Below are 2233 nucleotides of genomic sequence, written 5' to 3' on the forward strand. Positions count from 1 at the left end.
ACTAAAGGAAAGTCTGCATGTGTGACCAGTGGTGAAAATACATTTTTGTCAGCTTTACAGCTTTGGGAAACCAATGGCTAAGATTGATGTACTAATTTAGTTCTAACAATGTGATTATTTTCAAGTTTACTAGATATGACTGAAATAGACATTTTTTCATTTGTTTACTGTTTATGGACTCTGCCTTTATAACTGCTGATCTATGGTTCTTATACCTTTTACTTGTTAATTTCTTTATCTAGTGGAGCATTAAGCCATTAACTTCAATAAAATTTAAACAATATTATCCCAAAAATGTAAAAAGGAAGAATAAAAGAACGAAAGTATTGTTAAAGTCACTGAATTATAACTCTGAACTGTATGTCTCTCTTTGTCACCCTGACTTTTTCACTCTGTATACATACATACATAATCTCAAATTCTTTAGAAGTTTTCCAACAGTTGGTCCTCGACAAAAGTGGTTAATATGTAAGTGACATCATTATAACTAACTAGAAACAGTGCATCATCTCTCATAAATTAAAATATTTGTATTAAAATCACCTCTTACAGTGATGAGAAGTAGAGTAGATCTAGATTAAACACAACAGGCTGTTTGTGCTAGTTACACAAATGTTAATTATTTCACAAGCTGCAAGACACAGAACTTCAAGACAGTTTAAAAATTAAGACGAGTAGTGTAAACTTAGCTCCTTACATATTGTGCAATGCATGCTTTGATATTGCATTCTTAAGGTTTTCAGTTGAACAGAATAACTCACTGACTATTTTGTTTTTTAGGTGAAAATTGTATCGTAAAAAAAAAAAAAAGAAGCATGATCTGAAGGCTTGGAAATGCGTGACACCGCCTTAGTTTATTGGCAAGATGACCCTTCAGTTATTCTCCCCAAGTGTTCTAGATGAAAGACTCACTGTAGAGCAGTTTTAAAGGATTTGCTTTAAAATAATCTTTCATAGATCCAGAGCCTGTGGAGTGATCATCTTCACACTTTACTGGTCACAAGTGATTTTTGAAACAACGAAAATCCATTCAAAGTCAGTCTGATAGCAATGCATGTCTGTATAATCCTCAGGGTAAGGAAGTCTCACAGCTAAGGAACAGAGCTGCCTGCCAGACAAGTGTCACGGACAAGCAGTCCAGAACGGACTTCCAGGAGCAAGAAAGGCAGTGTTTTATCTCATGAAGAGAACATCTGCCTTAATGTGTGTTTTAGATAATTCAACATCTTCCTATTTAATAACTAATTTCCTTAAAACATTGCTCATTCCTGTTATGAAAGCACATTGTTAGCTTGCAAACATCTTATAAAAACAAGACTTACTAAATACTTTAATGACTTACTAAATACTTTAAAAAGTTATTTTTCCTGTTTACACGATCAATTTCAGCAGACGACAGGGAAGCTGAGAAAATTAGTAAGGGAACCATGACTGTCATGTGAATAGAAGAGAAAATAGGGGTGGGGGCTTGTGGTACAGCCAGGTAAGCTGTAATTCAAGACTTTTATATCACACAGCAGAAGTCCAGTTTGCTTTAACTACTCCAAATTAAGCTTACTGTTAATTTGGGAAGGCAAAAACAAATATTTGTGTACTTGTCAACACTGTTGAAAATCTCAGTGGAATATGATCTGGATTCTGAACAGCCGCCCTGGCTGGGAAGAGAAACAGTGGTGGATGATGTTCTGTATCTCTCCCTACCTCTGCTACCCTACCTTTATTTATTTTTTTTTCAGGGGAGAGGGCGAACGTAGTCCCCCACTACCACAAATTCTGCAGTCGAGTTTCCCACATTGGGGAAATCGCAGGGGTCAGGACACCCGGAGTGCAATGGGTGAGCCTTGCCCTGGGCAAACCACCTTCGTGAGCATGGTATCTCCCCTGCCAGGTAAGTATGCCACCCTACCTTTAAATACACAATTCTTTAAAAGTAGTAGCACAGAAAGTAGAATACAAGCCCTATCTGAAAATGCGGGACAATCAAGCATTCTAATATACCATGTGGTTAATATAATAATGAATTTGAACAGGGTCTAGCAAAATTGAAATTGGATCAAGATGAAAACGTTGATTTCTGTCACATTATCACTAGTCCTTAGGTTCAGGGCTCGAAGGATTTTATCCATCTTCCACTGCTTTCTCGGGCACATTACCAGGGAGTTGGAACAGGGAACAGCAGTGGAGTAGCAGGGACCATATAAAATCTTGGCTTGGTGATTCATCCATACCCCAG

At 37.3% G+C, this 2233-nt stretch overlaps 1 non-coding gene across 1 annotated transcript; it reads right to left on the reverse strand.

Annotated features, from left to right (window-relative positions):
• Positions 1-1733: 1733 nt before the first annotated feature.
• LOC121155984 lies at positions 1734-1896 on the reverse strand. The gene has a single exon (XR_005883779.1). It is a non-coding gene; the product is annotated as a U1 spliceosomal RNA (small nuclear RNA).
• Between the last annotated feature and the right edge of the window lie 337 nt (positions 1897-2233).

The sequence above is a fragment of the Ochotona curzoniae genome, unplaced genomic scaffold (assembly GCF_017591425.1).
Source record: "Ochotona curzoniae isolate NIBS_2020 unplaced genomic scaffold, NIBS_Ocur_1.0 contig_3190, whole genome shotgun sequence".
Lineage (NCBI taxonomy): Eukaryota > Metazoa > Chordata > Mammalia > Lagomorpha > Ochotonidae > Ochotona > Ochotona curzoniae.